The sequence below is a fragment of the Hemicordylus capensis genome, chromosome 4 (assembly GCF_027244095.1).
Source record: "Hemicordylus capensis ecotype Gifberg chromosome 4, rHemCap1.1.pri, whole genome shotgun sequence".
NCBI lineage: Eukaryota > Metazoa > Chordata > Lepidosauria > Squamata > Cordylidae > Hemicordylus > Hemicordylus capensis.
In genome coordinates this window covers 290,723,785-290,738,435 of record NC_069660.1, presented here as the reverse complement: position 1 = coordinate 290,738,435, position 14,651 = coordinate 290,723,785, and the positions used below count along the sequence as shown (strand labels likewise).

Here is a 14,651-nt window from a genome sequence, read left to right as displayed (position 1 = left end):
GTCTATCTTATGTTTCTTTATAGATTGTGAGCCCTTTGGGGACAGGGATACATCTTATCTATTTATTTCTCTGTGTATTTCCCTGAGCTATTCTTGGGAGGGCGGAATAGAAATCGAATGAATGAATGAATGACTGGCCCAAAGTCACCCAGTGAGTTTCATGGTTGAATGGGGATTCGAACTTGGGTCTTCCCAGGCCTAGTCCCACTCTAACCACTACACTATGCTGGCTATCTGTTGTGGGAGTCTCAGGCCCAGTTAGGACCCACCTTCTTGTGGCAGGATACTCTGTTGTGAGGCAGGTGAGAGGTCGAAGGTGGGTTAGTGGAGTGACTGTGATCCATAAAAATAACATCTCCTTTACCAGGATCCCTGTCAGGGAATCTGCCTATATTGAGCATGTATCAATCAATCTCTTTATTTTGGTCAGCGACCAGCATGAGGTTAAAACAAATGTAAAAAAGCAGACAATCAAACTTCTATTACAAATGATAACACCAAATAAATTTTAAAAAGTCCTCCTCAGCATAGATCAAGGTACTAAAAGTACTACTAAAATAATTAGGGATAGAGGAGGCAGCAGTGTTTCATGCTTATGAGGCTATTACACACAAATCAAAACTCAACCAGTTGCCTTTTTGACTCCTAAATCTGAGAGGAATTAAACAATTCAGGAGCTTGAGAAAATATTGTCATTAGATTTACTGATATTGAGCATGTATAATTAAATCTAGGGACCAAGGATAGACTGGGACTTCAACTTCTGTTGATGCAATCACCCTGCTGCCCAACAGAGTTGCTAACTGAGCTGACAGACTTCACAGAGCTGATACTGGAGTTGCCCAGGCTTATGGTGGTGGAATTCCTTGTATACAAGATGACAGACCAATGTATGAGTCTCTGAAAAAGAAAAAGGATTTTCAGGAAAGAATGAAGCTGATAGAGTGAATGTTCAGGCAACATGAATGAGTTTTTAGGAATGAGTTTCATTTAAAAAAACAACCCCAAACATTCTACATTGCACTCATAATCATTCACAATTTACATACAGAGCATGAAAGAAACACAAGAACACAAAATTTACAAAAGTTATACATTATATTAAGAAAAACGCATCAAGATACAGTGAAAATACATCGAAAATGCTACATAAATTACATAGGTTGATAGACTGGTCAATACATTACACTGCACTAAACCATCAGAAAGCAAAACTTTGGTTTAAGTCCACATCTACACAGAGATCCTTCAAGTGATGGTAGGAGGAAGCAGGGCTTCCTCTCATTTCCACCAGTTACTCCACCTGTACTTGCGCATACGCTCCTGTTCATAAGCAGCTACCTTAGTTACCTAGGCAACAGGTGCTAGGTAACTGTTGCCAAGGGCTGTGGAGTGTTGGGATGGAGGCAGTTAAGGACAGTTGGAGAGGAAGGTGAAGAAGGGAAGAGGAACCGACTGGAAAAGTGAAGAGCGGATACTTTGGTGGATTATCAGAAGACCAGTGAGAGAAAGAACAGTTGTGAGGAGCAGGCAGAAGTAGAACACCCACCATGCAAGCATCTTAGTAGATTCAGGTGCTGGGAACTTCAAGATGCTGCCCTGTACCAACTGGGACATTGTGTTTGCATGCTTTTAGGCTACTTACTGTGAACAAAGGTGTATGTAGTATATTTGGTCTCAAAGAGAAGGGAACATTTGTAAAACTTTAGTCTTAAAATATAAATACAATGAGGCACTTGTGCGGGGAGAGTGGGTTTAGGACACAAGCAGGGAGCTGTCCCTGGGCGACTGGATCAGCCACCCACATGATTGCCGGCTCCATCACGGAGACAGCAGGGGCGGCGGGGATCGGGGGCCAGCCACCCCCTGGAATGCCCAGGATGCTCGGCACAAGCATCCTGGAGAGACCCCTGAGGCTGGGAGGCTTGTTGGAGTCATGGAGTGAAGCCGTGGCACAGCGTGCCACGACTGGTAAAATGCAGTTAACGGAGCGAGCACTCCATTAACGTCATTTAAGGGGAGAGATTCCTAGGTGGGCTAGCTGCCATGGAACCACTGGGCCCGCGGGTGAGCCTAGTGGTTCTAACCATCACTAGAATGGGCTGGGCTCCCTTAGCTCGGTTTCTAGTGATTGTCAGAATAACCTCAATCTGTTCCACATTGGCATTTGTTTGGACTCCCTAACCCCCTTCTCAGATTCCTTTAAATGAACCTGTGGCTTCCACCTGCCACAAGAGCACTTTTGAGCAGACTACATGAAGACATGTATTGTTAAGAGTGCAAGAAGTAATTAATGCCTACTTCTGTGAGGTCACAGAATGTTGGGCTAGTGAAGGGAGGGGTATGGAATGAGTGAAGAGAGCAAGAAAAGCAGTTGATTGGTGACATCTAGCAAAACTGAGAAGATATGACTGTGGAAAGGGCAAAGGGAGAAGAAAAATTTACAAGGCATCAGAAAGTAGAGAAAGGGCGAATCCCAGCAATAGGAACAGAAACTGACAGATCTGTGTGCCAAAAACTGAGATTCAATCAACAGTTACAATCACTGCACAAATGATAAATAATGGGTTAGAGCTGAGACTTCTGAGTTATATTGTAGTTTGTTCATTGTTAACTTTATGCATTTCAAGACATAATGAAAAATATTTTGCATATTCATGGCACTCTACAGTGGTTGCAATCTGCCTCTTCACATTCCATGTAAAGAATTAAGTGACAAAAGAAATCACAATTTGTAACCTTATCAAGACATGCTACCCATTCATACCATTCAACAAACTCTCATCTCCATCTCATCTCCACCTCTCTCTCATTGTGTCCAGCTAGAATTTTCCAACCCACACAGTCAGAGGCGGAACCAGGGTAGGGCAGGCAGGGCATGTGCCCTAGACACCAGTGGGGGGTGTGCAAATTGCCTGCCTATGCCCCGCTCCACCCCCACATTTATTTTATTTTTTTTTTAAATTACCCCCCCCCTTCAATCCATTCCCAACAAGAGCCCGGGTAGTGCCGGGTCTGCTGCTTACTACTGCCTGGCACCGCGGCTGGCCCGTCTCAGTCCTAGCGGTGCCCGAAGCCCCCCCACTCGGCGCAGGCACTCCGCGTCATGCAAGATGAGATCTGTCCGGGCCAGCTGGGCGGGTGCTCTCTCACTGGCTGGCAAGTGGAAAGTGTGCTCAGCACGCCTCCGTTTGCGCCGGAAGCCTGCCTGCGCAGCAGCACGACGACCACATGACATGGTGGGGATGGATGGAGAGAGCGCAGCTGAGTTGAGCCACATGCTGTCCCCATGTGTTTGCTGCTGCCGGCAATATTCGTTGTTTCTCTTTCCCAAGTCCTGCCTGCTTGCTGCCATTGAGTAAGTGTGCTCCAAAGATTCAAATAATGAAATGATCATCTGTGGGGACTTGGGTGGTGGTGGTGGTGGGGGGACTCAAATGTGGAGACAGATGTACGTATACTTGTAGTAGCTGAGGAGGATGGAATGGAAACACTTTTGGTGGGGCAGCGGGGAGAGAAACTCCTGTTTGAAAAATGTGGAGGAGAGGAGTAGTTGTGTGCGCTGACTCTGAGGATAGAAATGGAATGGAAACTCTTTTGGTGGCAGCGCGGGCGGGGAGGGGAAACTTGTTAGTTTGAAAAATGGAGGAGGACAGAGTTGTGTGCTGCTGAGGATGGAATGTATGGAAACCCTTTTGGCGGCAGCTGCGGGCGGGGAGGGATGGGGAAAAACTCGTTGGAAATGTGGGTCACGGTGTTGTGCTGTCTCACTCTCTAAACAAACCCTTTTGGCGGCTGCTGCGTGTGTGGGGGGAGGGAGAGGGCGCGAGGGTGAGTGAGGCATGAAATGGCTTGCTCACTCGCTCCTCTCTGCGCGGGTGACTCAGTCTTCTTCTATCTCCTTCTCCTGCCCAGGGATTCCTCCCCTGCTCTTCCTCTGTGGGCACAGCCTTGTTTAGCACATCCACCCCCCGCTCAACACATGGCAGCCTCGCCTCCCTCCCCACTCCCACCCCGATGCTTGGCCAGAAGGCGAAGTGAAGACACCCCCGCCACGCTGCAGCGCAGAGAAGTCCTGAGATCCGGCAGTTCTTCTTGTTTGGCTGGCTCCCTCCATCGCCCCATCAGGATCGGGGTGGTGGTGTGTGGCTGGCGGCGGGGGGAACTGCAGCAGATTAGAAGCCCCGTCAGTCCACCTGCCAGGTCAGGAAGATGCCTGGGAGGAGCGCAGCTGAGCTGGTGAAGAAGCAGGGCTGAAGAGACTCGAGGGCGAGGAGTTGGGGAGACGTGTGTGTGTGTGTGTATATATAAACTTTGGGAGCAAGGTGAGGTGCTCTAACACCCACCCTAGCTACAAATTCCTTTCAACGATCTTGCTTTGGGGGCGGGACTCCCAGGGGCTGTTCTCTGAGGCAGTATCTGAAAGCAGCTTTGCTTGCTTCCAGCTCCTATTTCTTTCACCCTTACTTCCACTTCATTAACATGTTTTGCCATTTAATATGTGGAGGAGGAGGAGGTTTTTCCTCAAATATTCGGGATTGCGCTCTGCTCCCTTCCTCTGTTCCCCGATTAGCATAGGAACGGAAGCCTTGCAGGACCCAAGCAGCCCACGGTAAGGGGAGGGGGGAATTGAAGAGGCACTTTGGAGAGCTATGAAAGAAAGACAGGCAGGATCCAAGTTTCTCTTCTAGCGAAGCTGCTAAAGAGGCTTCTGGGCTTCTACTCTGTCTCTGCATGAAGGGAAAAGTGCCAAGGTTCTGGCTGGCTTGTGCCGTTTGGAAGAAATTTGAGCTCTCCTGCCTTTTACAAAACAGCTTTCCATTTCCAAACAGAGCGAGTCCTAAGGGCTCTTTGCCGGTGTTAACAGATACTCATTCAAGATCTCTGCCCCCCCTCCACTTTAAAGTTAGTTGCACGAATACCAATCCTCCAGGCTGCTTTGAGCTTCTAAATATAAAGGGGGAGGTGTCCATCTCCACTGAGAATAAAAAGCTAAAGTCTAAGTGGCTGGGAGTATTATTGATTAAAGTATGGTGGTTTATGAACTAGAGATCTTGAGTGCAGCATGCAACAAACGTCCAGTGCCCCACATATGCTGACAGACCACCATCCTGTTATACTGACTTTGGAAAGTGCATCTTTCCAAAGGACTCTTGGATTGCAGTCACATTCAATCTATAGCTCAAAGTGGTAGCTCCAAGATGTGATGTTGCAAAGCCTGAACTTCATAACCTTGTAGAATCAATGATTGTAGAATCAGCAATGATAATTTTAAAAAACAAAACCATTCTTTAAATGCAGTTATAGTATTATGTCTACAAATGGATGCTTAGTAGTCTGCTTTTGTATCCCATATCATGAAAGATGTCCGATATGGGATACAAAAGCAGACTACTAAGCATCCATTTGTAGACATAATACTATAGCTGCATTTAAAGAATGGTTTTTCTTTTTCTTTTAATTATTACTGCTGATTCTACAATATGATTAATAGGTAAAGAGGATGTGGAGACAAGATTAATTTGGGGCTTTGAAATATTAACACATGCAGCTTGCAATTACTCCTAAGTAAATACCACTAAGTCAGTTCAGTGGGACTTGCTCCTAGGTAACAGTACACAGGTTACAGCCTTATTATTATTATTTTAACAGAATAGCCCATGGTAAGGAAATACTGGGCATGTTTAAAAAAATTAATTAAAATAGCTTGGATGAAGACAGACCATGATTTTAATATAGTAATCTGAAAGTAACCTAAAACCTCAGAATCATTTTAGGATTTTCTGTCCACCTCAGGTTTTTGTTGAGAGGATTAGACTCTCATAAGTTGTGATATATTTTTCCTTCTAGAAATTCTTAAGCAGCTGGTTTCTTCTTAATGCTAATTTTAACTCTGTAGAAGATGAGTGGAGATTGTTTAAGACTATGCACACACTTGCATTTTTTAAATTTTATATTTTTGTATTTTTTAGCTAATATTATGGTAAAAGACAAGTTTTCGGAAGGATGCGTGTCAGATGTTTGGATGGGGAGGCGCGGGCGGGGGGGGGATTTCAGTGCTTGCCCTAGGAACCATTTTCCCTAGTTACGCCTCTGCACACAGTACTCATCTCTTTTATTCACCTTTCATTCCCCCCATACAAGCAGTGTCAAGTTCCCAACCTTGGATAGCACCCAGCACTAAAAGGGAGGCAGTGCCAGCTGTGGAAGTGGTAGACCCAGGCCCCAATCACCAAGATGGGACCTGGCAGTCAGGAGTCCCCTGGAGGCCAAGTTGAGACCTTCAGAGATTCCAATCCTCCAGCCAGATTTCATCAGGACTGGCATCCTCACCCCAAGGCCTCATGCACTGACCAACTCAGGCAATATGCCCAGAAAGAAATAATGGAGGGCCAATACCTTTGACTCTGCAAAAAAGGTAGAGTCAGAGAGAGGTAGTCAGCCCCAGGCAGCATAGAAGAACACATCCTTGCTGGAACAAGTAATCTTCTCCCAGTGATTTGTCCAGGGTTCTGAAAGGTCTGACCAGACATGGACTCCAAGATCCTGACCCCTGGATTGTATGCCACCTGTCTTCTCCTCCCCTCCCAGACTTCATGCTGTTAATCTTATTTTATAGTTGTGTATTTTATAGTTATGAACAAGACAAAGAGCAAGAGAGGGAAAGGCTCACGACCAACCTTTCCACTCATTAGACCCTCTTTCTCCATCCCACATGCTTGGCTAATTTTCATGTTCAAAGATTTATTCTCCTATTCTGTCACAGGTATTGCTTGCCAACCCCTCCCACTGAAGAACAAACAACTATTTCAAATCTACCTAAAGGAACCTAAAATTTATTTTCCCCCAGAAATAATGGAATTCTACTTGAAGTATTCTAACCATCACTGTCTCTACAGTCTTCCTTTTAATTTAACTGTCAAGAAAAATTTAGATTTAACAGTTTAGGAAGCCTGTTTTGTTTTTAACACATTTGGCTTCTGCAAAATTCATTTCAGGAGAATTTAGCCAAACATGTTGGATTCCAGCAAGATGTAAGCTCAGTGAAAAGTTATGCCAGTGGCAGAAGAAAGCTGGACTCGATTCAGTTATTTGTGTGGTTAAGACTGGAATAAACATAACTGGAGTAAACATGAGCTAAAAAAATAAATATCCCTGAGGTTCTGGGCGTCTTCTTGTTGCTGAGCTACATGATCTTAGACTCGCTGTCATTTTTGTATGCTACATCAGCTTCCTCCGTGATTCTGTTCAGTATCATTTTATCAGAAAGGATTTTAATGCAATCCTTCAGATAACATACTGTCCCTGAGCATACAGGATTGTATGCAAGCCACAACCACAAAGGCACCAATTTGTCTCTTCAAAGCTTTTGCAGTGAGAGCTTATGCTCACTTCAACAGATCCAATATTAGGAAGTGGGAAAGTCAGTTATCCTCATGCCATTATCTTGAAATCTTTTTTACTTTAAGCATCTTTACCCTGCATTTTTACAGACAAGACACCAAGAGTGGCTTATGTAATAAGTAACAGCAAATTATTAAAAGTTGTTCTAGTAATAACTAATCTGCTACTTTCCTTTCACTATCCCTGCAACTGGAATAAATTTGATCCAAATTGGTTAGGCAGTTCACAAGTTAGCCCACTTGCAACTCAAACGTTCATGCATCTGCCTTTTGAACTGGGGTGGATGACATCATTACAAACTATGTCCTATGTGTCCCTACACCTCTAGCAAATTTGGTCCAAATCGGTTCCCATTTGCACCTCAAATGTATCCACCCTTGAATAAGGGTGGATGCATTTGAATAAGTGAATGTGACCTCAATGTGACCTTATTCATCCACCCTTGAATAAGGGATTTGGAGCTGGGTGTTACCAGTATGTTGATGACACCCAGATCTACCTCTCCATGTCAACTTCTTCAGTAGCTGGCATATCCTCCCTAAATGCCTGTCTGGAAGCAGTAAAGGGCTGGATGAGGGAGAATAAACTGAAGCTGAATCCAGATAAGATGGAGGTACTTATTGTGCGGGGTCAGAACTCTAGAGACAATTTTGATCTGCCTGTTCTAGATGGGGTCACACTTCCAGAAAAGGAACAGGTTCGCAGTCTGGGAGTACTTCTGGATTCACACCTCTCCCTTGTTTCTCAGGTTGAGGCGGTGGCCAGGGGTGCTTTCTATCAGCTCTGGCTGATACGCCAGCTGTGCCTGTTTCTCGAGATCAATGACCTCAAAACAGTGGTACATTTGTTGGTAACCTCCAGACTTGACTTTTGTAATGCGCTTTACATGGGGCTGCCTTTGTACGTAGTCCGGAAACTTCAGTTGGTTCAGAATGTGGCAGCCAGGTTGATCTCTGGGTCATCTCGGAGAGACGATGCTACTCCTTTACTGATGGAGTTACACTGGCTGCCAATAGGTTTCCGGACAAAATACAAAGTGCTTGTTATAACTTACAAAGCCCTAAACGGCTTAGGCCCTGGGTACCTAAGACAGCGTCTTCTTCATTATGAGCCCCACCGCCCATTGAGGTCATCTGAGGAGGTCCATCTCCAGTTACCGCCAACTCGTTTGGTGGCGACACAGAGACGGGCCTTCTCGGTCACTGCCCTGAGATTGTGGAATGCACTCCTTGCTGGGATGTGATCCTCCCCATCTCTGGCAATTTTCAAAAAACACCTGAAAACCCTTCTTTTCACCCAAGCTTTCTCAGCTTCCTAAATTGTGGGGGTTTTAATTTCTAGTTTATTTTAAAATTCAAAACCCGATTTGGGGGTTTTAAATCACTGTAATTGTTTAATTGTTGTTTTAAAATGTTTTTAAATTGTTAATTGTTATATTGTTTTTTAATTTGTTTGAGCTCTTTACTGTTTTAGTGGTAAATCCATCAAGGTGTGCTGCCATTTCAGCACAGCACCAAGGCTGGGATGGTAGAGCTGTCTTTGTCCATCCTGACTCCAAACGGTTTCTAAAAGGGGTTAACAGCCTGTACCCTCCGGTGCAGGCATCCACTGAGCCTTGGAGGCTTTCACTTGTGCTGTCCATACTTACAGAGGCTCCTTCTGAACCATTACTGTCTGCCTCCATGAGGTTGCTGTGTCTTAAAACTGCCTTCCTTGTTGCCATCACATTGGCAAGGCGGGTCAGTGAATTTGCTGCACTCAGGGCAGACTCCCCTTACACCAAGTTCTATCTGGATAAGGTTATCCTTCATCCAGATCCTAACTTCTGCCCTAAGGTTGTATCAGACTTTGATATCAACCAGGACATTGTATTTCCTACCTTTTTCTGTGACCCTTCAATGCCTCTTGAACGTTCTATGTATGCCTTGGACATCAGAAAGTGTCTCCTTTATTTATTTATTTTACTTTACTAAGACATTCATAGGTCATACAAACTATTTGTTTCCTATACAGGGACAAGTAAAGGCCTTGCCATCTCAAGACAAAGATTGTCCAATTGGCTGGTTCAACTGATCTTCTTTTGCTACAAAAAGCAAGGCATTCAGCCACCCTCCAAGATCAGGGCACATTCCACTAGTGACTACCATGACTACCTCAGCTGCCCACATGTCAGGCATTTGTATGAAGAACATCTGCAAGGCCGCTACCTGGTCCTCAGAACTGCCCTTTGTCATACACTATGCTGTGGACTTACGATTTGCTTCAGAGGCCGCTCTTCAGCTGGTTTTCGGCCTTCTCCCCTTGGCATGGCAGCCACCTCGCAACAGGCCTCTGCATGACCTGGATTTCAGGAATAAGGGAGGCCAGTGGGGGAACCTCCGCGGACCCCCCACCGCCTCGGACAACTCCCCTGGAGGGGGTAAGAGTTAAAAAAACCCAACAATTTAAAAACAAATCACAAACCCTCGCTGAACTGGGGGTGGGGTGGGGTTGAGTGGGTGCTGGACCGAACCGGAATAAACCTCTGTTGAGACCAAAAGAAAGCTGTTTTCATATGATCTTTCCCTGTGCATGGACTAAGGAGTAGGCTCAGGGAGAAAAAGAACTGGGGTTTTTTAGAGGATTATTACCCCAATCGACAAATCTGTGCATGCAGCATATTGTAACCCACACAACTACCTGCAAGGATCTCTTCACCTGCTTCCTGTGGAAAACATTGCTGGTGCTGTACATTTATTTTATTTATTTATCTGTTGAGCACATTTCTATCTCACCCAATATACACCTCTCTGGGTGCTTATTTAGGTAAAGTGTGTCATCAAGTCGATTTTGACTCCTGGCGTCCACAGAGCCTTGTGGTTTTCTTTTGGTAGAATACAAGGAGAGGTTTACCATTGGTTCCTCCTTTCAGCATCTTCCTGTATCTCTGCTGCCCGATATAGTACCAGCAGGGATTTGAACCGACAACCTTCTGCTTGTTAGTCAAGCATTTCGCTGCTGCGCCACTTAAGGTGACTGGGGTGCTTATTTACCATACCAAAATTCAAAACAACCAGCAATGGTTAAAACATTAAAATTATTAAAACAATTTAAAGTAACCACTGTTACAGGCCAGGCCTGATCTATATACTAAATATGCTCATTAGCTAGTATATAAAATAGGTCTGGGCCAAGTTCTTTTATATTGGTGACCGTGTATGATCTGGGTGCAAGCAAGAAAGGAGATCAAACCACTCAAAGATTCAATGGGCTTTATTGAGTATAACAACATAATCTAGCAAACAAAAAGCAGAGCACTCTATCAATATTGCTAACAGTATTTAAACAGAACATCCCAACCAGTACCAATATATTCCACAGTGTGCCTAACTGACATATGTGCGTGCAATTAAATCTTCCTAGAGCCTAGTACAGTTTAGATACAGGCGGAAAAAGGGGGAGGGAGGAAGGAAGGCTCAGGGCTGGTATGGTTTTGGGGGTTCAGAAATTAGTAGGGGGGAGAGGTAAAGGGTGTAGGAGAAGGGGAAGGGATGAGGGAATTCCAGGTTTGTATGAGCCGCATATTTACCCAGGCTTGAGAATGGTGGATCTTTCAGCGGAAGAGGAGAGACTGTAGCTGGGAGCAGCAACAGAGCGATAGTCTGGCTTCTGGTGGTCAAGCAGACAGTTTGCTCAGAGCGAGGCAGAGAGTGAAGGTGCCATGGCTGGGGAAAAGTCTTGACTTCTCACTGCGCAGTAGAAGTCAAAGACAGTTCCTGTTCATGAGCAGAGTTCCTGAGCAAATCTTGCTGTAGGTACAAATAGCTAGCGTGTGAGCAGAATGCCTGTAGGCACAGAACAGCTAAACTGCCATGTCCAGAGACTCCTTCTTATAGTGGTTCCATCCTTTGATGTCCCTTTTTAGTCTTCTGGGTCACAAAAGGCATTTATTCCTGCTATCCTTGGAATATTGTCTTTTAATTACCAAAGTTTTCCAGCTTTAAAAATCACAAATAACCATGCCACCTAGTGGCCAAACTACAAACTAAATATTCCTCCATTGTAGAACACACAAACATGGAAAAGGACAGTGTAATTTTAAAGCTACCTCCCACTAAACAAAAAGCAGTGATGAGCTGATTACCGACTTGCACTTCAGTTTTGCATGCTTCTGCCTAGAACATGGAAGGGTTAGTGAGGTTACTTACCAGTTCTTGTAGTGGTCCTATTGTCCAATCACACTATCTGCACACATGCAGATCCCATCTTGGAACCTTCCAGAGTGAATCACATTTTTGGCAGTAACTCTGCCCTCTCATAGTAACACACACCTACTCCCTTAGTATTTTTCCAACCACCACAGCAGTGACATCAGAGAACTTTCCATCACAAGTACACATGAGAGAGCTGAAAAAAGGACCCTTGTTATTTCCCCATTATTATTTAGTAATTTATTCTCTCTGTCTCCTCATTTTTCCACTAGTTAGCTTTGTGTTGTTTATTTTGATCGGTCCCCCCCCCCCACCCCCATTTTCCAACACAACCTATGGCTGCTAGGATGAGCTTTAAGCTTTGCGGGAAAGCTTCCCTCCTCCGTTGGCCATGCGGAGTGCCTTGCTTGTCTCGGGGAAGCACACAAAGTTGAGTGGTGCACATTTTGTCTGATCTTTACAAGACAAGCTTGGAGGAATCGGGCCTCAAGGCTCCATGACTTGCTCTGGGACTGCGCCTTACAGGTGAACTCAATTTTGCAGGAGAAGTCTGCCAAGCTAAGCTCTGAGGAGCCCCTTACTAGCTCCTCAGACATACAGTCTTCCGAGACATCAGAAGTGCCTGCACCTCACGCCGAACGCAGCACCATCAGCCCCACTGGTACCGAAGCCCAGCTCCACCCCGCCAAAATAGCAGCAATTATTCACCATCCCAAGGGTTATGTCAAGCATGTCAGGCAAATCTAAGCCCCACAAAAAAGAGAAAGCCTCAGTGGTACTGTGATCGGAAAGGTGGGGGGAGGAACCAGCCTCTCAGCCAGATCTGGCAGTGTTGGAGATGGAGTTCCAGTGCATTGACCTTTTGCACCAACTATCCTAATGACCACTAGGGGCACTGGGACTAGAGATAGTGAGTAAGAGTCTCCCTAGCTGTTCTATCTGTCTCTACTCTATGACCCCTGATTGGACTCTTCAAGTATTTCCTGTGAGAGTCAGATAATCTTCCTTTCCTTTTAGAAAGCAGATGGAAGCCCCCCCCCCCCCCACCTATTCATTATGTAGTTCTATAGATTAGGATTAGGTCTTTCCTATCCAAAGTGTATTTCACCAATAAATACTTAGGATTTAGTTCTACAGGAATCTCCATGTGTTTTCTCTAAATAGCTACAACAGCTACACTCTGCATTCTACTCTGTAATGGGAGTGGGTAGCTTCTTTAGTGATCTGGATTGTGATCCATTGTATCCTTAAGAACTGGGTTCTGCGCCTGCGCAGGGACCTCTCGGGCTGATTAATTAGCTCCTCTCCGCACCCCATCCGCCTGCACGTGCCCTGCAGTGACCATTGAGATTGGCAGTTGGGGCGCCTCCTTTTCAGTTTTCTCTTGACTGCCTAAACGATCACACCTCATAGCTGTTGCTCCTCGATTGAACTTGTTTGGATTTAGGCTTGCCTCGGATTGACTTGGTTACTCTTATCGCTAAATGGACTGAGTATTTTGGTAATTTGTGAATCTATTGGTTTGACCTCGGAACGGAAATTGGACAGCGTTTAACTATTCTAAACGGACTGGTTTGTCGAAAGATTGTTTGCCTTTGTGTTGACTCGGAATGGATTACGGACCTCGCCTACTCTACGGAGCTGCCTTGTTGGTGAGGCAATGGAAGTTAAAAAGTCTTTCAAAAGATGAGTAAAATGCTGGGCGAAGCTACCGTCGACAGATTACCATGACACGTGAGGCGGGATCTGGGCTATAATGGACTTGAGAGGGCTCAACTGCTTCATTCTGGCCAGGAAGTTCAGAATGGTCACTCTGCAGTCTATCCTGCCCCTATTGGTGCATGAAACGTGGGCAGTAACGCTGGACTTGAAGGATGCCTATTTTCATATCATCATCCAAGAGAGCCACCGCAAATACCTCAGGTTTACGGTGGGAGCTCAGATATATCAATACGTGGTGCTCCCATTCGGGCTATCAACAGCACCCAGAGTGTTTACCAAAGTGATGGCAGTTGTGGTAGCCTACCTACGGACACAGGGACTAAAGGTCTATCCGTTCTTGGACGATTGGCTTGTGGTCAATCACAACAGGGCGTTTGCTAATTCAGCAGGTGCAGCAGCTGGTGCACCTATTAGAACAGGGGTCCTCAAACTACGGCCCGCGGGCCGGATATGGCCCCCCAGGGTCCTCAATCCGGCCCGCCGGTATTTACAGAACTCCCCCGCCTCCCCGCCCCCGCCGGGGGTTGGGGGGGGAAACCAAGCAGCCGCAGATGATTTCCTGCCACTTAATCTGCGTGCCGGCCTCCGCAGCCCCCAAGCACCCGCTGGGACTGTGCTGGAACCAGCGTCTCGTCCTCGACCTGCCCCCCCCAGGGGGCGCCTCTCGGCTACAAACCGCGCCGCCGCCCCATCCTCCTCCTCCTCTGCGATGCGTGGCGGGCAAGAGGCGCGGGCATCTCCTCTGCCGGGCAAGCTCAGTCGGCAGCCTCTGGACTGCGAGGTCCAGCCAACTCGGGCGAATCACCAGAGCCGCGGCGCGGCAAAGTTCCTTGAGTCCCTTCTGGCCACCCTTTCCGGACTGCGCTGCCAGGCTGAGGAGGGGGGCGGTGGCATCAGCGAGGTGGGCGGCTCCTCCGTCTCTCCCTCCCTCCCTCCAGCTCCCAGGCAGGACAAGCAAGCCAGCACCAGTGGGAAGCACGCGCACCATCATGTCAAAAAAGAAAAAGAAAAATTGACTCCGAGTGCAGGGTATTCCAAGAAAAGTGGACTTCTGATTATTTTTTCACGGAGTACAAAGAAAGAGCTGTTTGTCTGATATGCCAGAATTCAGTGTCTGTGTTCAAGGAATACAATTTGCGTTGACACTACGAAACTCAACATAAAGATAAATATGATTCTTTGGTCGGACAAGTGAGAAAAGATAAAATATTAAGACTGAAACATGGATTGACAACTCAGCAAAATACTTTTGTGAAGCAAAAGCAGCTCAATATATCATCACTTCGAGCAAGCTATCAAGTTGCCAAGCTCATAGCGCGCACTGGCAGAGCATTC

At 46.0% G+C, this 14,651-nt stretch overlaps 1 long non-coding RNA gene across 1 annotated transcript; it reads left to right on the top strand.

Moving 5' to 3' along the window:
* Positions 1 to 1,395: 1,395 nt before the first annotated feature.
* LOC128324189 (uncharacterized) lies at positions 1,396 to 10,231 on the top strand. Its single transcript, XR_008306718.1, has 2 exons — positions 1,396 to 1,574; positions 9,418 to 10,231. It is a non-coding gene; the product is annotated as an uncharacterized LOC128324189 (long non-coding RNA).
* Positions 10,232 to 14,651: the final 4,420 nt, after the last annotated feature.